Below are 23,013 nucleotides of genomic sequence, written 5' to 3' on the forward strand. Positions count from 1 at the left end.
TGGGCGCATTCATCAGAAAAGGTCAGTTTCTTTGCACGTCAGTCTATGTGGGGATTGTGAGTTAGTAATCATGGCATCCCTAAGATCAACCAGAACTGAGTAGCTTTGATGAGGTCAAATGTGATTTCTTCTTGATGTCCATTCTGACACAGAAAGGTTAATTCTGTTGTGCATTGGGTTACTGGTCCCGAAGCAATTTCTGTACCGTCAACAGTAGTTACCTTTTCAGTTGTTGGCTTTGTGCATAAGGGAAGTCCCATTTCTGTTGCCAGATCTCGATTTATGTAATTACCAACTGCTCTGCTGTCTATATATGCATCTATGCCATGCGTCCGTGACGTTCGTTGGTGATTGATCAAGGTTAATCGCAGGGCGAAATGTGAGGTCTGTGACTCATCCTTCTCGCTCATCAAGTGGACCTCTACGCTTGCCAGGCCTGGTAGTTTTCCGATTCCTTTCCATCTTCTTTCTCTGTAGCACCTACCACCTTCCTTGGAGGTTTCACTGGGCATTCTTTGAGGTAGTGACCCAATTTACCGTAGTATAGGCATATCTGTAGCTGTCTCCTCTTGTCTCTTTCACCCTTGGTTAAAGGGGGTTGTACTCCTCCGATCTGGATTGGTTCTGTGGTATATTCTGATGGACGTTGAACATTATCTTTTAAACGTACGTACATGGCACGATTTTCGAGTCTACTTCGGTCTGTTCTTCGATCCTGTAATCTGTGGTCCAACTGATCTACCAGGTTGATAAACCCTGCACAGTCTTTAGGTGGCTCTACCACTTGAGAAATGACATCCTTCAGGTCTCCTTGTAGGCCCCGATGAAACAAGGTGGTTCTTTTATTTTCTGGCCGCCCCGCTTCTACAACCAGTCTATTAAAGGTGGCAATATAAGTCAGCAAATCTTGATTCCCTTGGCAGAGGGACAGGAGTTCGTTATCAAGAGCTTGTCCATGCAAGTGTTGAGCGGTCTGCTGCACTTCCACTCAAATATGATAACAAGAAGGCCACCCTCGCCTGGTCGTTTGGGAAAGCCCCAGGCCTACAAAGAAAATGGAGGCGGCACTGGTTCATGAATGTTGCGTACCTTCTGGGGTCTCCATTAAACCATTATGGTGGTGCCAGGGGTACTGCTCCCGGAAACGTTATCTGTACTGGATTGACTGATGATGGTGTAGCAACGGCTGGGGCGAATCCAGGCAATGGCGCCTGCCCCGCCTGTGTTTGTAGTAGCTGTTTGCTTAGTTCATCAATACGGTCTTTTGTGACTATTAACTATCGTCTTAAGGCATTGGTTTCCTGCCAGGCTGCGTGTACCTCGGCACGTAATTGTCCCACAAGCTGGGCTAACTGATCAGTTTCAGATGTCTCCATGACGCCCAGGGGGATAAGGTTTAGAGGCTTCATGTTCTGTTAAGCTCACCTGATATCCCCAGGGTCGTCTGGAAGGCTCTGAGATCTGGAACCCTGGATGTGTTAGTTGCAAAGTGCTGGATAATCAATCTGCAATTACAGAAGGGAGGATTTGTGATAACTGTCTCTAATGGGTGAATCTCCCACCTCCCTCTGACCGATTCCCTTCCCACTGGGTTCTTTTCTCACCTGAGTTATTTGTAGGGTGAGCTATCCGTCCTGCGTTTCTTGTGCAGGGGCGCTTGACGTTTGTTGGCGAGCTGGCCAAGTTGCTTCACTGGTGCAGTATGCCTTCCTTGGGCCCAGGCCTGCTGTGACCCCCAAATCTGCTGGTAGGCAGGTAGGTTTGTTAATTGTAAGACTTTGTTCTGTTTATGGTGGGAATTTGTTAATGTCTTTAACCTCTTCTTTTCAGGTGCGAAGGTCTTGATGCTAGTGTGCCGGATGGAGAGGCACTTTTTCCAGGTAAGAGAAAGCGCGAAGTGCAGCACCTTTATTGTCTTTTAAAGCTAACCTGTGTTTTCTTCTTCTCCTCCTCACAGGCCACTGTGGTGCTGCGAGTGGATGAGAGCGCGATGAAAAACAGGCCCCGGAATCCGTTAAGGTGAGTACAGCACTGTGTGGTTGTTTAATATTGAAAGCGAACTTGAATATGTCTCTTTTCCTTTGCAGATGTTGCTGTGGTGATCCGGATGGAAGCGTGGCGTAGCGCGATGGAATTCAGATAAGACTGATGGAATTTGATGTTTTGGAAGCGTGCCTTCTAATATTGTTTTTCCCTTTCTTCTTATTGCAGGTCGCAATGTTCGAACAGCAGCTGTGGTAGCGGTTCGCCAGAAGTCCTTAAGCTAGTACTCACAGGTGAGTGATGTTTCGTCTTCTCTCGGTTTCCACAGATTGCAGCCCAGTTGAGATGCTGACAGCTGGATGGTGTTATCTCAGGTAAGACAGAGTAATCTTGTTCTTGTTCTTGCAGGATTACAGGAAGTTGCTGAAGACCATGAGCTGGACATGGTGAGCGTCATGCTGCGGGTTGCAGAATAACATGTAGCGTGTTCTGCAGTCAGGGTGTGGTTTATATAGCCCAGGTGAAGTAGTATCAGGGAAAGTAGTTTCAGGCCTGCCACACCCAAAACACTAGACCGCATGTTCGATTTAAAGGCCCATGTACATAAATGGGACCTAGTTTGAACAGCCCTTCCTTCCTACATATGAGCCTGGTTCCAAAGGCGCCAGGACTGGCTCCAGGAGCCCTTTTGCAGTGGTTTTAAGGCCCTCAGGGTTCTGGTGGGAGCCTGCATGTGGCACAACTTGTGCCCCCACACAGTGGTCATGACAAAATATGAGTATGTGCAGGGAAAGTAAAGTAAGCAAAAACCAGCACTATTACCAGATAGTGTTCATAACCTCACTAATTAACTTCATGCATGGAAATGATTGCTGTGTTTCATGCTTCGTTCTTCTCCTTTGTATATATATCATATGATGTGCCTGCAACCTAAGGAAAGCAGTGTAACAAGATATGAGAAAGGTAAGATCCACAAACATAGTTCCTTTTGCATGTTTAGTTGCTGGTTGTTAGTGAAGAAAATCGCCTGCCCTACATATGTCAGTGCACACAAAAAGAGGAAACCAGAACTGTGATGTCATCAGTGATGTCATCTATGACATTTGTGATGTCATCTTTGATGTCCTGGGTGTTAGTCTTAGCAATGCACAGTGGTGGCCAGAGTTATGGTTGCTTAGCTTACCATATCTGGCGAATTTCTGGGATTTTCCAGTTTTACTTGGAACCATAACGTCCCTTTAACAAAGTTTTTTTCACTGAATTTCAGAGGTTTTTAGTAGCGCAACTTAACCATAACGTCCCTTTAACAAAGAATTTTTCACTTATTTTATATATTTATAAACTGTATGTATTAGGTAAAGTAAAAATAATATATATATTTCTTTCTACACAGAAACGTCTACTACTTTAGAATGGCTGGAAGAAAATGTTCCTCGTGATGAAATAACTGAAAACATTGATACTAACTTTGCATCAGGCATGCAGGCGGCTGCCTGATGCGCCAGCCTCCAGGGGGCGCCACCACCAGCAAGTGTGACTGGGAGTGTGAACGAGGTGCAAAAGAAATGCTTTTAATCCTGCAAGTTAATTTTGACATTTCAAAAATACGTGGCCTGATGCAAAGACCGGCATTGCCCACACACACACACACACACACACACACACACACACACACACACACACACACACACACACACACACACACACACACTCTCATACAAACGTGCGCTTGACGCACTTCAAAACTCTGGCGCCTATGCTGAACTTTCAGACACCAAGGGACGCCTGTGGCACAGGTGTTAAACGCTGTGGGGAGACTCGGGATGTAGCACCAGACCACACATGTGTCTGGGGAGCAGGACTGGGTCCCTGTCAAGTTGAACCTGTCTAGTCACTCATCTCGTAACACTTAACTTAGATCTCTGTGCATTCTAGAATATGTACTATCATGCATGTATAACCGGAATTGAAAACCCTAAGAACCTCAATTTAAACTGATAAGAAAATAACCATTTCCTGAACGTCTCCCTACTGTGGCCACCATAAGTTGTTCTCAGAAATAAGGGACAGTCTTCTTAAAAATTTAGGGCGCACACATGCTTAAGTTTACCTAAAAACCCACATGTGATACCACCTCTGTTACAGGAGCATTTAAAAGCACAGTACTGGGCATAGCAGAGTGTGAAGAGCAGTCCAAAACCTGCCGGGAGCATGAGTTTTTGATGAACACTTGCATAGCTGTCAAGTGCTCCCATATTATACCCGATAACACAAGCCTGTTCTTGCTTTTTACTTTGCATGCTGGAATTTGTAGGCCCATACATAGCACGGGAAACATGAAAGTACAAATCCAATCAATGCAATGAGAAAAGCCAGCAATGGCGCTTAGTGGCTCGCATGGCAGCTATGCACTTGGACATCAAGTAGTGGCAAGGAGTTTGGAAATGCAAGCAAGGCTCAAAAGTGCACTGACTGGACAGCAGGATGGGAAGATGCCCATTAAATGTAGCGTGAAGCATATTGGACTGAAACCAATGTTTGGCAGACTAGTTACTGTTACAGTGATTGAAAGCATGTGTGTATTTATAGATTAAAACAACTTCCTTTATAGCACAGAAATCCTCCTTCGTTGTGTTTAAAATGCCACCATAGTCAGTTGCATACAACCTCTTAGCAGAAGTCTACTAAGTAGGCTCACAGTGTGCACCCCCTCAACCGACAACTCGGTGGCATTCCTTTTGTAAATACACATTGTAAGACCGGCCCTCCTAACAGAAGACTCCACACTTCTCTGTATAAACAAATTATTAACCATTACTTTCTGTACTTTTCCCCAAAACATTTTTTAAACACACCATAAAGACATTCAAAATAATACAGAAAAAGACCTTAGAAAATCAGGTATAGCGAATGCAGCAAAAATGGATCTATTAAAATAATAGTGCACTCAGAAATATTATTTTCCCAAGTGTTCGGGCATGTACTTCTAAGCATATATTGATCGATCGTACAAACATTTCCTATGCACCTTACCATACTTTTACTCTTTATTACACAAGCAAAATCAAGCAGCAGAGCGTGGCCATCTTGTTATAATCGTATCTGTTCCTGCATCGGCCAAGGTGGGCTGCCCTGGCGGCACTAATGCATATGCCCCACCCCTGAGTGTAACATCACCAAACCTAGTGATATGCTCCACCTATCTCCAGAACATTACTATACAACGTAGTAAAACGTACTCAATCATCACCTACATGATAACGTTACTTGACTCAGAACCCGGAATATCAATACACATCATCTCACAATACAGTGCATCACAATTTTGAATATGAAACCATACTTTTAAAGGAAATACCAAATTGTACAATTTGTACTTTTATTTCACAATAAATGCTCCGAGAACATCCGGAGACTTACATATGCAGGCAAATATGTAATTTTTTCCTTCGTTCACGATCCACAAATGTTTATCGTGAGTCACGCAATATTCCTGTGAAGACTTTGGCACAAACTTCCGCTAAGCCACCACAAAAGATATTAAATTGCTCCTATTGCTGGTATGGCGTACGGGCATATGGGTCTGTGTCGATCATCCCAAAACAGTGTCACTGGAATCCAACCACTGACGTATATCTGTAGGTGACGGTTAATAAAACCGTCATTTGGTATCTGGAATCCATGACAATTGCAGAAAGTCAAGATGTAACTATTTTAAAAAAAGATAACAGACATGTGTCTCAGTAACCAATCGCATTACAGTTTATCGTTATAACCATCAATTTGGGCCATCTGTTACAACTATTAATAAACACAGATGTCAAACAAGGATAACTCAAACAAAAGAACGTGCAAATTACTATTCAGTTTGCTGTACACGTTACTGCTATGCTGAGCTCGAAATGAGATCTAACGCTGACACTGCAATCAGACAGCTAAATAAAACCAAAAAGAACAACACAGAATTTTAATTAAATATTAGCGTTCAATTACACCTTTGTGAACCTGGGGGAACCCACAATTGCACTACACCGATTTCGATGCTACACTGCCCATATCCCCACCAAAAAAAAAATCTACACACACAAGTTCTAATTGAGACTCATTGAAATATACCACACACAACACACAATACAATTTAGCCCACCAATATCGTCACCGAATCATAATTTACTAGTTCGTGTACAAAATCGTCAAAGTAAAACTTGCATGATATTTAGCGAGCGTTTCCATTGTATCGGCGTAAAAGAAGCACTCCGTCCACTTCAACACCTTTTCACAAAATGAAATTGCATGTTCCTTTATCCAATTTTTGAATGGTGAACATTATCATATCTGAAAGTCTTACATCCCTCCCTTCATGCACTCCGTTCGCAATCCTCCCTTTGTTTCAAGGTCAAAAATAAATGGAACCCTATACTGTGCACCATCTGTGGGTGTGCTCAGCTAGGAAACAAAAATTCAACGGCACTGACCTTCATGCAGAATGGGAGCAGATATCGCTTCACATGGCGAACACATCAGTGGCACCTGCCACCTAAACAAATACAGTATTTGACCCATCTCTTACTCCCCAACCCTCCCCAAGCACTTCTGCACACCAACACGCTCCACAAAATTTCATTTTGCCTCTGTTCGCCGCCACGCTGTAAGTACACCTTCCACAAAAACAGCAAAATTACCTCCCTCTAAATTAGTGAAAGCCATTTGTGGCAAAGTAGTTTGTTTACAATTAGATCTCAAAGAAAATGTACACAATCATACACCACAATCCAAAATACAATCGTAACTGCATAGCCTAGCCAAAACTTCACAAACAAACTCTACAAATGAAACAGTACACAAACTTTTGCTTTCTGGATATTTGATGTTTGTTTGATTCGATGGGTCTGTTATGCTGCAGTGGTTGTGTTCAGGCCGTAGAGTCTTGGGTGCATGGCCTGCAAGGTTATTTTCCTATGGGATTAGCAATTTAACCATAACTACACTGCCGTGGCTGTGTAATGCCACAAAGACTTTCACTCATAGCGGTGCTGCAGCCTGTTCCAGCGGGTGCTCATGTCCTGGTTAAGGGGAAAAAAAAGTTATCATATTCCAATATTGCTTTGCTGTTGGTGTATGCCTAAAGTGTCTGACAAACACTGCTAGCTCAGCCCAAAATTAAACAAGCACTCAATCCCATAGTTTTAGTGCTAAAACATAACCTTTATTGTTGATGAAATTACATCGAGTATTTCTACTTTATCACGGGATACTCATTCTCCAGTCCATTCTCCAGTCATGTGACTCTTTCTGAAAACACCATTAAATGCAGCTAAACCAGGGAAGCCATCTTTACCCTAGTGTGTCCATGCCTTCTATCACAATTAAAACAATTGTTTACATATTATTGATCCCATTTTACAGGGTAATTCATAGATTTCAGCGCAGAGGCAGTGCACGCGAGCAGCACAGAGAGGCAGCGTGCGCAAGTGTGTGCCAGCGTGTGCGCTAAACAGCGTTCTGGCGCACCGTGTATTCATGGAATATCAAAGCCATTTTTAGGGCTGGCGCAGAGAACATCCCGCAGCGCCAGTTACGCCCCCAAGAACGCGCCTTTCGCAAGGATGAGGCATTGAAATCCCTAATGCAGTGCAAAGGGCCGCGCTAACCGTGCACCAGTTCACAGGGCCGGTACAGTGTATTTGGAGGGTGCGCGGGAAGTTTCACACGCGATAGGCCTTGACCGAGCGGGGTACGTGTATTCTGAGGGGTGCGCGGGTAGTGATACATGCGGTATGCCTTGGCCGAGCGGGGTACGTGTATTCTGAGGGGTGCACGGGAAGTAATATACGTGATAGGTCTTGGCTGAGCGGGTACGTGTATCTTGGGGGTGCACGGGAAGTTATATACGCGATAGGCCTTGGCCAAGTGGGGTACATGTAATCTGAAGGCTGCACAGGAAGTTATACACGCGATAGGGCTTGGGTGAGCGGGGTACGTGTATTCTGCGGGGTGCGTGGGAAGTCATACACCCGATAGGCCTTGGTCGAGCGGGATACGTGTATTCTGAGGGGTGAGCGGGAAGTTATACATGCGATAGGCCTTGGCCGAGCGGGGTACGTGTATCTTGGGGGTGCATGGGAAGTTATACACTCAATATGCCTTGGCTGAGTGGGGTATATGTATTCTGAGGACTGCGTGGGAAGTTAAATACGTGATAGGGCTTGGGAGAGTGGGGTACGTGTATTCTGAGGGCTGCGCGGGAAGTTATACACGCGATAGGGCTTCTGCGAGCAGGGTACGTGTATACTGAGGAGTGCGCAGGGAGTATCACATGCGATAGGGCTTGGGCGAGTGGGGTACGTGTATTCTGAGGGGTGCGCGGGGAGTTTCACACGCGATTACGCTGGGTGAGCTGGGTACGTGTATTCCTGGGGTGCACCAATGCGAAATGGCAGTATGTGTCCTCCCAGGTGTGCACTCTCCCCCCTCCCCAGGCCCTGCAGGCAGCCCACAACACAGCAGACTACCCTGCACCCCTGGCCATGCTCCCCAGCCAGCACACATATCACCATGCACAAGTGAGCACCCACACATGTCCCCCTGCACCCCGACCCACCCAGCAGTGAAGGGCACCTGCCAGCAGGCCCTGACTCATGTCCCCCTGCACCCAGACCCACCCAGCAGTGACAGACACCTGCCAGTAGGCCCCGACTCATGTCCCCAGCAGTGACAGGCACCTACCAGCAGGCCCGACTCATGTCCCCCTGCACCCCTGCCTACCCAGCAGTGACAGGCAACTGCCAGCAGGCCCCGACCCATGTCCCCCTGCACCCCCACCCACCCAGCAGTGACAGGCACCTGCCAGCAGGCCCCGACTCATGCCTCCCTAACACGTCATCATGATCCCGATCGTGGTCCTTATGGCCACCCAAAGCCCTCTGCATGCCACCCCTGTCCAAAGAGCCAACCAAGTATTCCATCCACCCCACATTGAAATGCCCATTACATGACACAACCCAAATGGCAAGTATGTACATCAACACATGTCCGTCACACACACAATGGGTCGCAGTGAATGTGAAAACCCACATTGTGACATGCATGAAACCAATGAGAGAATACCACAAATTGAAGTACGAAACAAAAATGTATTGAACACAAAACGAAGGGAATTAAATGAAAACACACAATAATGGAAATAAGAAATAAAATGTAGCATGTCCCAAAATGAATAAAATATATGAAATCAGAATCCAAATAAATCCAAATGAAGATGACGTTCAACAAAGCAAATCCAAAGGGAAAGAAATAAGTAAAATCCATTGCTCCATGGTCAAATAAAAAAAGTAATTATGAAAAATCCACTGTTTAACTATACAAATAACAAATCCAGGGTCCATGAGCTCAACTATTGAAATGAAACCTACAAAAAAGACTACCTAATAAAGAATTATCTACAAAAAGGTGGGGCATAGTCCAAACGCCCCAAATGAAAGAAAAACATAAATGAAACCTAACACTAACTAACTATATACAATGGCGGCGGGCAAGTCCTACGGCTCACTTGTCGATTTCCTGGCCCAGGGCATCATCGAACTCCTGTTCTATGTCCTGGAGGCGGGCCTGTTCCATGGCCCAGAGGTTTCGTAGGGATAAAGTCATGTCCACCTCCAACTCCCTGCGAATTGCCTCGAGGCACTCGGCCCGCCTAAGTGCCCTGTGCATGGAGTTCTCCGCCCTGACCGTAGTGAGCCGTGCCTCTTCTGCCCGCCGCTGCTCCTCATCTATGTACTGGCCCAACCACTGCCACACGGAAGACACTCCCAATCCAGGGTCCTCCTGCCGATGCCTGCTCCTCTGATGTTGATGGCCCCGAGCCATCAACGCTCCCACCTTGAGCCTGCTGCTGCTGTGCCTGTGCCCTGGCTCTTGATGCCTGCACGTCCTCCTCCTGCTGGGGTGCATTTGTTGGTGTGGCCACCCCTGCTGGACCTCTGACTCCCGACTGTGGCAGGGATATGTCCTCCACCAGCCTGACCACTGGGTCAGAGGCAGCTCCACAGGGTACCCAGGTGATACATGGGCCGGAAGATGGCACAGAGGACGACTGGCACATAGGGGTTCAGGCTGAGGAGGGGGTCGGAAGAAGGTCCAGCAGACGGAGGAATCCAGCACTGGCGACCCGTCCCAGTAGGTGGATGCGGTCAACGAGGCATCCAAGATGACGTGCAGTGTCTTCACGAAAACACTGCAGGCCATCTCGCATGCCCCGGCCAGGACAGGCTCAACACGCGCCCGGATTGCCACATCCGCAGGGAGAGGAAGGCCAGTTGTTGTGCACTCATCCCCTCCCTGAGAACGGGTCTGGACATAGGCATCCCAGCTGGTGTGGGATGATGCAGTCACAGGATCGGGGACAGGATTACACACAGGCACCTCCGCGGCGGCCTGTGCTGCTTCCTGTCCCTGCCCCTGGACTGCAGCATTAGCACCAGTGGAATCCCCCCTCCAGACCTCGTGTCTGTCCCTTTCACGGCCTCCTCCTCAACCAAACCCCCTACCAACCTGGATGACTCCGTGCCATCTTCCTCAATCGGACCCTGTGGGGTCTCAGCTGCCCCTTCTGCTGCCGAGGAGTCCACCTCCAACCTCTGCCTCTTGGACCTACCCTCGGCAGCTGCGGCCATGGACGCGGCACCAGACTCCTCACTCCCCGACGAAATGACAACCTGAGAGGGGAACCGGCCTTGTGTCTTCGGCTGGCGATGGGATCCTTGCCGCTTTGCTTCACAGCACTGTCTCTGCCCTCTTCATCAGTTGATGCTGCAGACAGGGAGAGATACAACACAGGCATCAGGGCACTGTACAATGGTCTGATAAACACATGACAGTTGTACATGAGTAGCAGTGTCAAACCTCAGACATGGCATCACACTCCCCAACACACATGTCATTTCAACTCACACACATGAGCAAATCAACAGGAATGTGGCACCAGGCAGCACCATCCATAAACAGACAACAGCATGAGCAGCCAAAGGTGAGCCACACGTCACATGCAACACGGGGACTGCAGAACACATGCACACACGCCACCAGACATACATGCATCTGTGTATCTCCACCACCTATCGCAGTGATAACATCGCCATCCATGTCACATCTGGCAATCAGCCTCCTACATGTCAGTGTCACATGCATCCATGGTGTATCACAGTTGCACACATACACAATACACACACATGCACATGTACATAGTGCAGATACATGCAGGTGGAACCACCATCCATGTGTGACACCACAACTATGCCACTGTACATACATAGAAATGTACAAATGTGTGCACCCACACCTGCATTTGGGCAGCATGCTTACCAACATATACACCATCAATGTGTCTCACAAATGAGAGGACTCACATGCGGCAGGCTCATTTCCCTGTACATACACATGCATATCATGGTCCTACACAGACATATGTACAACCTGCACACTCCTGCCCCACCTCAATATGCACAGCGTCCAATCAATATGCATGTACACTTACCACTCGACTCCAGACGGGTCTGCCTCTCAAGGACCTGAAGGTGGAGTGCTGGGCATATACGTTCCAGGACCCTCATCTGGTTGTTGGTTAGGCGGACCCGCCACCCCTTGGCATCTGCTGCCTTCAAGAGGCACCGGGCCTTGCTATGGGTCCTGGACCTGAAGTCCTCCCAGCACTTCCGGACATGTTGAATGTCGCGGACTGCCAACCCCTCCATGTTCATGGCAGTCACGATGTCCATCCAGATCCTCTTCTGTCCTTCATTGTCGGCGCGCAAACCTCCAAAGAGGACATCATACTGCCCCAGGACTTGCTCCACCAGGATACCAACTTCACTGGCACTGAAGCTGGTAGACCTATGCCTCTCTGGCTGGGGGTTGCCAGATGGTGTTGTGTCTGACATGGCAACCCCAGAGGTAGGTGTGGGTGGGCAACTGGGTCCTGGGGCTGGGCTGTGGAGCGATGGTTTACCAGTCGGTAGTCTTCTATTCCAGCAGGGTTGGTCACAGCAACTGCACCCCTGCAGATGGCTGACGTGCAGGCACCAAACAGCAGGGCACGTGGGCAGCAGGCAGGCAGCAGCAGATGACAGGAGGGAGCGTGCTCGGGGCTCGGGGGGGCAGGAAAATGGCCTTCTGGGCAGGAGTGTGGTCTTCCGTGTGTTGTTGCGTGGCCAGCTTGATACGGAGTGATTTGGCACGTGAAAAAACTGCACGTCTGCGTGTAATTCAAGGAAAGGCCTTTAGCACGTAAGCGCGTCTGTGACGTGACGCGCAAGGGCGTTTCCCTCAACACGGGTGCATGTTGATTGTACACGTGCAAAAACTGCACGTCCAGGTGTCACTGCGTGCAATTGGATTTGATGTTGCATGTGTGGGCTGGGTTAAAAGGTACACGTAGGATGCCATTTTCTTGTATGTGCTTTTGTGGAGAGCAAGCGGGTGATTCTTGTACTTATTGTCGGTTCACACGCGATTACTTCACAACGGTTCCAGTTCGTACTCCCTGTATGCTCAGACAGCGTTCAATTCTTCTTTTGGCGGATGTGTTGCCAACGCCCACACGCGCGTCTTTTTCACGTTATTTTTCCTGGCAGACGTTGAGTCGCACACGTTTTTTTCAACTGTGTTTGCCCCCGTGTCTCGCATACCCATTCAGAGGTCATTTTAGATAGTTGTGTGTGTAAAAAAATAATTTAGATAGCAGACAGGTTTGGAAGTGACAGTTGATTATAGCAGATGGGAAAAATAATAGTAAGTTCATTTTATAGGTTATACAGGTTAAGTGGCAGTTACTCTGTTCATATGCATTTATAAGAGTTGTACATGTACTTTGCAACAAAAAAAAATATGCATACCTGTAGTTTGTATTCATGCATGTGGATATGCATGCAGCTGGAAGTAGAAATCTTGGAGACTTGTACAGTAGTTTCTGTAGTAGGTGATTTCCAATGATACGAGACTTGTACTCAGAATGATCAAAAGTACATTTGAAGTGCTGAACTCTGATGATGGAGTTAGATGTAGAGGTCTTGGATGTGATTGGTGGATGGTTGTGTGACTGTTTAGCTGTATCCAATGAGGGAATGGCACAGAGAGTGAAGTGGAAAGGGTAGAAGGGCTGTCTAAGAGTTATACGCTCCATGGGCACCGCGGCTGTCCGCGGACAGGGCGTGCCACATCCAGGGTTTTCCAGCATATCCAGCATTGAACAGGGACTGTAGGGATTAGCCAATCAAGTATTGAAGTTGTGAATTTGTGTTGAAAGAGGATGTTTGTAGTGAAGATGGCAGAGGTGGAGAAAGTCAGGGTGTTGATGGTTGGAGATATGTTTGTGCATGGTTTAGAGCAGTATGCTCAATGCAGACATGTGGCAAACAATTTTGACGTTGAAGGTGTGGAGGTGGCGTGGAGCACTGTGCCTGATTACAATGTACATAGAATTGTACAAGTTTGTGAAGATATGGCAGGATAAACAGTCCCCATGTGGTTGTTTTGCACTGTGGTGCTTTGCATTTGGGCTATGTCAGTGCCCCTACTTTGTTGGCAGATTTGGAACACTTGGTTCAAGCAGTAATGGACATCCTTCCAAATGTCAAAGTTATTTTTTCTGGTTTAGTACCTAGGGCAATATGGGACAATAGTTCTGTTTTTTGTCCTAAGCAAAAAATTGCTAGGTGTGCAATCAACCGAGGCATGTGTGCTCTCATGCTTAGAGCTGATACGTTCTACTGTAATAATGAGAATATTCATTCCAGTATGATGTTTATTTTAAAGAAGATGGCGTTTCTTTATCTTTGATGGGAAAGCCATGCTGTTTTTGAATGTAAGGGTTGCTTTGGAAAAGGTTATGTATAGATTTTAGGAGTAAAGTAAGAAGAAAAAAGAAAAAAAAATACAAAATAACAGGTGTCTGTAAAGCATCTGCAACAAAACTCAACAAAAAACTGCTCTTTTCAGAACCAACCTCAAAGGGGAAATGGGGCACACTATTTAAACTAAATTTAAATTTAAATTTAAATTTAAATTTACCACGCTCAGATTTTCGATATGTCCGCGGACATGGCGTTAGTCCGCGGACACTGCATATTACATACAGGGATTTTGGGGTGGAGATGCATGGAATTGAGAATGAGTAGAGCAAGGGATTGGTCAATAAAGTTTACTGGGTGTGTTGTGTACGGTGAGAGTTTGTCAGAAAGTCTTTTTCCTGAGAGAAGAATAGATAGCTATGGCTGAATGTTTTAGAAAACAGATTATTTGGATTTTGGCAGACTCATGGACACATTGGTTGGAGGTGCATGCAGAACGCTGTGGAGTAGCTGCAGATCTTGGATTCCCTCATGTCGGAGTGCACTGGCATGGAGTGTGTGGAATGAAGTGGCTGGACTTGGTACCTCTCTGTGCTACTTTGGAGACACAGCATCATCCAGACATACTTATAATTCATTGTGGAGGGAACGGTTTAGGACATGTGTCTGGAATTTCTTTGCAATTTGCAATGAAAGAAGGACTTGGGAAGGTCATGGACATGTTTACAAATTCCCAAGTATTTTTGTTTTCAAACACAAAAAAACACCACCAAAAGGCTCTTTTCAAAACCACCACTTCCTCCCATACAAAAGTGGAATGGTTGTGATAGGGCATCACTCCCAAAAATAAATGTCTGCGTCCGCGGACTCCTAAAAAATGCACTATTTATTTGTCACTTCTATTTTTAAACTGTGAAAAGCAGCTCTGAAAAGAGCCTTTTTTTGGGGGAGGTTTGGTTTTATATTTTTTTTGGTTTTTTAAACGCGACACACAAGGAAAAGAGGGGAAAGGAGGGTAAGGAAGGAACACCAACCACAGGGATAAGAAAGGGCAGGTGGAGAGAGGTGGAGAGAGGAAGATGTAGGGTGGTAGCAGGTTGGTAGCAGACCTTTTCGTGCTCCTTGACCGCAGTCTCAAAAGCACCCCGAAGATTCTCCCCCTGCAGAGTACTGCATCGCAGTACATACACAATATTGTGACCCTTGAAAGGTAAGGTTCACCAGCAATATGAATGGCCTGTGAGGCAGCTGGAGGGATGTGCTGTCCCACAGGAGTGTCTCTTGTGGTGACAGGAGCAGAAACGGAGGATTTTTTAGAGGAACTCAACCTACTACGTTTATCACAAAGTACAACCTTGCGAATAGCCCCACGGTGGAACGACCTTAGGTTTCTCTTCATTGATGTCGTACCAAAGCTGTACGAACCAGGCCTCCCACGACTCAGCACCATTTTGCACTGGTTCCAGGTGACCTTATTCTCACACGCTTTTGGCACTCCATCAATGGTGGTAAACAACCGCCACACCCAAGACTCACGGCAAGTGCTGGTAGTAGGGACTTCCACTACCTCATCCTCTTCATCCTCCTCATCTGTCTCATCTACATCCTCACTCCTGTTCCCCTCTTCAGGCCCTTGGGGATGTGGTGGTGGTGGAGGGGGTGGGGGTGCTGATGCCGATGCTGAAGGAATTTGAGATGCCATCAGGAATCAGGAAGAAAAGCAGCAAAAGCAGGAAAAACAGGTCAATATGTTAGGTTACTTTGCAGTGCTGGAACGACAGTGCTCTGTCAGATAGCCAGAAGCACAATGAGGATCAGCTCTGGGATGTGGCCTTTTATAGGGGGTGCTGGAGTGTGCTTCGGGAACAGCCGCACTGTCCGAGGACACTTTGAACACCCAAACGAGCCTCAAAAAGTTTCAAAAAGTATGTAGATCAACAGGGACATTGTCTGGGACATGTGCAATGGTTAACTGTAAAATACTTTGAATTGTCCAGAAAAGTACTTTTAAAATGTTTGGGGACCCGTACAGTGTCCGCAAATCAGGACAGACACTCAGGGTGGGTGCGGTCAGATGATGACGTCGCGAACACGTTCGTGAATGGAACAGGTGTCCGCAGGACACCAAATGCGCAAGAACAGTCATGCTCATGCACGCGGCTGTTTTACGGACAGTGTTCATGTACTCAAGCTAATTAAAAGTGCGACACACGTGAGATGGACAGTTACGGACAGACACAATGTTCGTAGGACCTATGGGTGTGGTGCGCATGTGCGTAAATGTTCTACGGACAGTACGGACAGGTATAATGTCCTTAGAACACCTCCATTTTGGTTAATTGCGGACGTTCCAGACACCGAGTGTGTTCTAAGAACAGTTTCATCATGTTTGCAGACTGTATGGACAGGTATTGTGTTCTTAGGACACCTCCATTTTGGTTATTTGCAGACATTCCAGACACCAAGTGTGTTCTAAGAACAGTTCCATTTTGCTTGCGTACAGTAAAAACAGCGTACAGCTGACACAAAAAACATCATTAGGCCACAAACCGTTGGCCTATTACAGCAGAACTTTAGATGCAGTGATGCAAGGTCACTTCGCGTGCGAACAGGCCCTCGCAGCTCCGGCCTTCGCCATTGAAAAGAGGGCCACAATTGTGGTGGGATGTTCAGTAACGTTATATGCAGAGCATTCATTATTTGCAATTCTTGAGTGGTCAAAATCAACATTAACAACACAGAGAGCAACTGCATATGAGATAATAATTTCATGCCCCAATGTGCATGTGGTCAGGTGTAAAACAGTAAACCCAGCAACATTCATTACAGAACCATGTACAATGGAGGACGTGCAGGAACATGACTGTACAACTTATGAGGAGGAGGGTGACGATATTCCCAAAGCAAATGAAAACACCCTGAAGGAAGGAGAAGTATATTTCATAGATGGGTCAGCATCAATAAACCCAGAAACAGGGGAGAAGCTTGTAGGGATGGCAGTAGTACGTATGGAGGAAGATAGCTATGAAACAATTGTCCAAAAGTGCCTCCCGTCCCATTACTCCGACAAGCGGCTGAACTAACTGCATTGATTGAGGCATTAAGCACAGCCAAAGGATGTACAGTGACTATATATTCAGACTCCGCATATGCAGCTACCTCAGTCCATTCAGGGCTATCCCGCTGGCGTAAAAGGGGGTTCAGGAGAGCAAATGGCTCCCCAGTACAGCACGCCACATTATTGAATGAATTGATAGATGCATTAGCTGAGCCATTGGTAGTGGCAGTGGTGAAATGCCAAGCCCATACCAACAACACAGATGCGATCTCATTGGGAAATGCGGCAGCCGACACAGCAGCGAAGGAAGCTTCATATTTCAATACACCACCAGTAACAGAGTGCATTGTAAAAGCAGCCACTACAGAGCCACTAGAAGAAGCTTATAGTAACACACCCATAGCACAGCTAATAGAGCTACAGAGGAGAGCACCACCGGAGGAGAAAGAGTTGTGGAGCAAACGGGGGTGCAAACAGTCAGCTACAGACCTCATTTGGAGACAGGAGACAACGGGAAAGGTAGTGATGCCGGTAGAATTACTAGAAGTAGCATTCCAACAGCTGCACTTCACAGCCCATGTAGAGAAACAACACATCACCGCAGACATCCAGGAACATTTGTTTGTCCCCAACCTACAAGAACATTTGTCAAAATTTGTCATAGAGTGTACAACATGTCAAACATACAATTCTGGGATGACATTGAGGACATTGCGAGGCACTCTGACACGAACAACAGGGCCTTTCAGAGAACTACATATAGATTACGGCGACATGGGAGAGAGATGTAACGGAGCAAGATATCTAATTGTGGTGGTATGTCCCTTTTCAATGTGGGTGGAGGCGGGTCCATGTCCCCACCCAGACGCGAAGAGTGCGGTGAAATTTCTAGTACGAGAAGTGTTTTCCTGATGGGGAATATGTGATGTGATACGGTCAGACAACGGCACACACTTTGTGAATGACCTCTTCAAGGAAGTAACTTCACTCTTGGGGGTAAAACACAAACTGTGTTCAATTTATCATCCGATGGCCAATGGGGTGGTAGAAAAGATCAACAGCCTGCTCAAGAGCAAATTATTGAAGTTGTGTAATACACTAAGAAAAACTGGGTATATTGTCTGCCCCTAGCACTGTTCCAACTCAGAACGCAGCCATGCAAGGACCACCATCTGAGCCCCCATGAAATTGTGACTGGGAGGCGAATACACACACCACTCTCCCCGATTAGGAGAGCATCAGACGCACACAGGGCTGCCACAATGCTGGGGGAAGAATTTAAGGAATACTTAACCCAGCTAACGCGTGCAGTACGCAGCATAGTGCGACAAATGGCACCACCTTTCACTGAGAATGTGGCAACTGACACTACCACACTGGCTGCAGACAGCCCAAGTGGGCTGCTGATGCCAGGAGCACAGGTGTAGGTAAGAAGCTTCGTGAAGAGATGGCATTTAAGCTTGTAGGGATGGCAGTAGTACGTATGGAGGAAGATAGCTATGAAACAATTGTCCAAAAGTGCCTCCCGTCCCATTACTCCGACAAGCGGCTGAACTAACTGCATTGATTGAGGCATTAAGCACAGCCAAAGGATGTACAGTGACTATATATTCAGACTCCGCATATGCAGCTACCTCAGTCCATTCAGGGCTATCCCGCTGGCGTAAAAGGGGGTTCAGGAGAGCAAATGGCTCCCCAGTACAGCACGCCACATTATTGAATGAATTGATAGATGCATTAGCTGAGCCATTGGTAGTGGCAGTGGTGAAATGCCAAGCCCATACCAACAACACAGATGCGATCTCATTGGGAAATGCGGCAGCCGACACAGCAGCGAAGGAAGCTTCATATTTCAATACACCACCAGTAACAGAGTGCATTGTAAAAGCAGCCACTACAGAGCCACTAGAAGAAGCTTATAGTAACACACCCATAGCACAGCTAATAGAGCTACAGAGGAGAGCACCACCGGAGGAGAAAGAGTTGTGGAGCAAACGGGGGTGCAAACAGTCAGCTACAGACCTCATTTGGAGACAGGAGACAACGGGAAAGGTAGTGATGCCGGTAGAATTACTAGAAGTAGCATTCCAACAGCTGCACTTCACAGCCCATGTAGAGAAACAACACATCACCGCAGACATCCAGGAACATTTGTTTGTCCCCAACCTACAAGAACATTTGTCAAAATTTGTCATAGAGTGTACAACATGTCAAACATACAATTCTGGGATGACATTGAGGACATTGCGAGGCACTCTGACACGAACAACAGGGCCTTTCAGAGAACTACATATAGATTACGGCGACATGGGAGAGAGATGTAACAGAGCAAGATATCTAATTGTGGTGGTATGTCCCTTTTCAATGTGGGTGGAGGCGGGTCCATGTCCCCACCCAGACGCGAAGAGTGCGGTGAAATTTCTAGTACGAGAAGTGTTTTCCTGATGGGGAATATGTGATGTGATACGGTCAGACAACGGCACACACTTTGTGAATGACCTCTTCAAGGAAGTAACTTCACTCTTGGGGGTAAAACACAAACTGTGTTCAATTTATCATCCGATGGCCAATGGGGTGGTAGAAAAGATCAACAGCCTGCTCAAGAGCAAATTATTGAAGTTGTGTAATACACTAAGAAAAACTGGGTATATTGTCTGCCCCTAGCACTGTTCCAACTCAGAACGCAGCCATGCAAGGACCACCATCTGAGCCCCCATGAAATTGTGACTGGGAGGCGAATACACACACCACTCTCCCCGATTAGGAGAGCATCAGACGCACACAGGGCTGCCACAATGCTGGGGGAAGAATTTAAGGAATACTTAACCCAGCTAACGCGTGCAGTACGCAGCATAGCGCGACAAATGGCACCACCTTTCACTGAGAATGTGGCAACTGACACTACCACACTGGCTGCAGACAGCCCAAGTGGGCTGCTGATGCCAGGAGCACAGGTGTAGGTAAGAAGCTTCGTGAAGAGATGGCATTTACCTCGGTTTCATGGCCCCTACAAGGTCATATATAGTACACCCACGGCAGTTAAGGTTAAGGGACTGAAATATTGGGTGCACCTCTCAGATGTGAGGAGGGCACACGATAGTACACTCCCTCAGATCGAACAGGAATGTGCAAGTGGTACCACAAATGAAGACAAAGGAAAATGGGCAGAAAGGCCAAATAATCCCAGCGATTGCGTCGTAGTTATGAGGCAGTTGTGTGGTTGCGGTCAATTGTTAATGTATAGTATATGTATTCACCAATACTGACTTTGCTCAATCAGTATACCTATAGAAAAGGTATATTGATGATGTTATTATGATTTGGACAGGTACCGAGGACCATTTATCTCAATTTGTTAATTTTCTCAATGCCAATAGTTGGGGTCTCCAATTGACATACCAGCACAGCGCATGTACTATTGATTTTCTTGACCTCAACATCTCTGTATCTAAAGATGGGTTTCAGACTAGAACATTTCGGAAACCAACATCTGTTAATGCTGTTTTACATTCTTCAAGCTCTCATCAAAACTCAGTGATCAACAATATTCGGAAAGGGGCGTATATTCGAGCTAAGAGAAACTGTTCTAGGATGTTGATTTTGAGGAGGAAAAAGATTTCATACATGGTCAATTTAAAACACAGGGATACAAGTCCCAGATACTCACTCAAGCAGAACGTGTAGTGTCGAGTATGGAGAGAGCTGACTTGCTAACACCTAAAAAAATCCAATTAGGTTCAAGAGCGCTCTCATAAAATTAGACTTATCACACATTATAACAGTGACAGCAACAGCGTGTATGCGATACTTAAATGCCACTGGCATTTACTTCAATTACATCAGGACTTGGCTAAATAACTTGAACCTAATCCTTATGTGCATGCATAATTGGGAGACTGAGACTGTTGACTTTGGCTTAACTGGCAAACATGTAATTAATGTATTTATTAATTGCAATTCGAAATGTGTAGTTTATTGTATCATCTGCATTTGTGGCCGAATGTATATTGGCAGTACAATTAGGCCACTCAAGATTCGCATCCGTGAGCATTTCTCTACTTTGTCAAAACAAGATTCTAAATATCCGTTGGCCAATCATTGGCAGACCTGTCATCAAATGGATAATGCTAAGGATATTAGGTTTACAGGACTACATTCAAGAGAGGGGGCAATAGAGAACTCAAGCTTAGACAACTTGAAGCACGCCTCATCTGTAAACATAGAATGGTTACTAGAGGTCTTAATTCAGACCATGAGCTTCATGTGTTTTTGTGACAGACTTTGTCTCACACAGATGATGCTGCCTCGCTTTCTTTTGTCTTTGTTTTTCAATTATCCTTTGCCTGCGGTAATAATCACAGCATGTTATTGGTTTTAATATTAACATGATTCATAAACATGCTCCTTGTGTAATGTCTATCTCAGGAGTGTTAAAATGGATAGGTGACACATGTATGGTTTGCTTAATAATGTATTGCCAGTGACAAGACAGAATGGCTGTTGCTTGCTTTGCTGTACACGAAGGTTTTTAATCTAACTTTAGAATGTATTACTTACAAGTGAGTGGCTGGGCACTCGTGGAGAGTTCTGTGCAAACAACTATGGTCGGGTATGACAATGCGAATTTTAAGGTATTGATTATAATTATACTGTTAATCAGTGCAGCGGCTCCACATGTCCGCTGGTTGGCACCGCTTCTTTTTACGGGTTGCTAATTTTCATGCCTTACACCATATTTTTCTGGCAGCCTTTTACATTAGGCTTTACGTTATTTTATTTTATTTCTTCGTTTTAAAAACTAGGTTCTATTAATTAAGTCCATGTTCCCAATAGGATCGGGTGCAATATGACGGCACTGCGACCCTCCTAAAATGGCGGCCTACCTGGTTCGCCGGATGCGTTGTAGCTTCTCTCTACAGTTGGAAGTTATAGAGCCCTGGAGACGCGGCAGCGCGCTCTCCCTTGGACTCATTTCTTAGCCGACCGGCAGGTAAGCAGGACGTGTGAACTTGCACACGGTCCCTGTTTTAACTTATTTGTTTTAATTGGCAAATATCAAATTTTTGGAGCTAATTAGGCATTCGCCAATTTTCTCATTTTGTTTCCACATTGACGTACGTTGGATTTACGGAATACCTAATTGTGCCTTGTTGATGGCCTGGTGACATCTATGGTGTCACACTATGCTGGCATTTTGGAATCGCTGCACATCGTAGAGTTAATTATAATCACAATTAAAAGTTAATTCAGGTAAACTCCTCATGTTTTATAATTCACAGCACATGTCTCCGGGTGGTGGAGAGGACGGTATTTTAGTGTGTATATATCATTTCTTTTCTAGTTACGGTTTTTGATTCCAGTTTGTGATTCACACAACTTGTTTAATTGGTATGTGATACTTTTTGATTGCAGTAGCGCTACTTACCACCTCGCGCTGGTTTAACCTTGTTTCTTTATTAATACTTATCCCTTCTTTTTAACAATTAGTGGTTCTAATGGGACAAGAATACGTGGTAAATATGATTTTTTCTGGCACATGCTTTAGTAATAATGATTTATGGTTTTTTCACAGTCCTATTCCACGACTGCATACCTACCAATCTGGCTGACTGCAGATTTTGTTCTATTTCTCTCCTTTTCTTTGTTTTGGACTACTCTGATGCCATCCATGATTGGGTAATATGAATATTGCGTACTGCTTTTCTTGTGATTGTTACATGAATACTTTTTGTCAAATGCATATCTATTTTCATAAAAAAACTGTTTCATGAATATTGATATTTGATTATTGATAATTGTGTACTGGCTGTTGATACACTATGCTGACAACCTGTTGTATTCTGAATGTTTTTGCAAATTATCATTTACAATTTTATGTAATGGCTGATTTTATGAACTTTAACAGCCTCAGAGGAAGAGCTATGCTCGAAACGCGTGTTAGGCTGTTCATGGCATAAATTAAACAACTGTACACCTCTACCTTGTGGCAGAAATCTTTTGTGTGTGGCGCAGTTTGATTGTTGTAATTGTTCCAATGTACCACAAATGAGGTTGAGAAACAATGACAATGTGATTTGATGTAAGAAAGAAAAAAAAAACTGCAAGGGAAAAAGTAATGATGCGCCCTCT

At 45.7% G+C, this 23,013-nt stretch overlaps 1 long non-coding RNA gene across 1 annotated transcript in view; it reads left to right on the forward strand.

Moving 5' to 3' along the window:
- The window catches only part of LOC138571760 (uncharacterized), a 248,895-nt gene extending 226,181 nt beyond the window's left edge, over nucleotides 1–22,714 (forward strand). The window contains exon 5 of the long non-coding RNA XR_011303896.1: nucleotides 22,457–22,714. This is a non-coding gene — a long non-coding RNA (uncharacterized lncRNA). The remainder of the gene's footprint in view (nucleotides 1–22,456) is intronic.
- Nucleotides 22,715–23,013: the final 299 nt, after the last annotated feature.

Source organism: Ambystoma mexicanum, chromosome 1p (genome assembly GCF_040938575.1).
Source record: "Ambystoma mexicanum isolate Mex_15411 chromosome 1p, UKY_AmexF1_1, whole genome shotgun sequence".
NCBI lineage: Eukaryota > Metazoa > Chordata > Amphibia > Caudata > Ambystomatidae > Ambystoma > Ambystoma mexicanum.